The sequence below is a fragment of the Alexandromys fortis genome, unplaced genomic scaffold (assembly GCF_014885135.2).
Source record: "Alexandromys fortis isolate MF-2015 unplaced genomic scaffold, M_Fortis_MF-2015_v1.1 scaffold_293, whole genome shotgun sequence".
Classification (NCBI taxonomy): domain Eukaryota; kingdom Metazoa; phylum Chordata; class Mammalia; order Rodentia; family Cricetidae; genus Alexandromys; species Alexandromys fortis.
Genome location: NW_026068177.1, coordinates 148,439 through 149,287, shown reverse-complemented (window position 1 = coordinate 149,287; position 849 = coordinate 148,439).

The window sequence follows — 849 nt, the reverse complement described above, 5'->3', positions numbered from 1 at the left end:
GGTGCCAAGTCCAGCCTGGAAGAACTGGCACTGTTGTGCCCTTGTGGAGCCCTGGACACCGAGGGCCTTGTGCTCACTGCCCATACCTCTCTTGACCACCTTTTCCCCACCTTTCCTGCTTGTTCCTCTCTGGCTCCCAGGATCAACTGGCCTGTCCACCTCTCACCATTAGCAGCCCTGGCGTCCTTCCTTAATTACCCCCCCTTTTTTTTTTTTTTTGCCAGGAACATGATTCAAAATACTTACCACCCACAGTGACCCAAAAGCAGGGCACTGTGAGAATTCTCCCACTATTCCAGCATCCACCTTTGTGGGTTGGTGTGTGGGGAGGTTATAGCGGGTCCTAGGTAGACGGAGGGAGCCAGGGCGGAGGGCTCTTTGGGAAGGGGCTGCTCAGTATTTTGCTACCTTAGCGACTGCTGCAGTTGCACCTGCTGCTAACCGCAGTGCTGCACCTCACGTAGGAGCGCTGATGCCCAAAGCCAGGGGCTCCAAAGTAGTAACACTGAGGACCCGGGTGGGGTGTCTCTGCTCCAGCCCCATGGGTGCTTCGTGTGCTTTGGCAGAGTTAAGGGACAGGATCTGGGCCTGTGTGAGACGTCAGGCTCACCCATTCCAAAGATGCCATCAGGTAGCTCAGGTGTTGTGAGGACGCAGAGCCAGAGCCAGGGGGCATGGGGTTAAAGCCCAGCTGTGCCTGCGTGACCTTCTGTCTGTCACTCCACCTCTCTAGGCTTCAGTTTCTGTGACTCTGAAGTAGGGATAATCACACACACACACACACACACACACACACACACACACACACACCAACAGGGCTGTGGCAGGAGTGGAACAAATGAAAGTGTG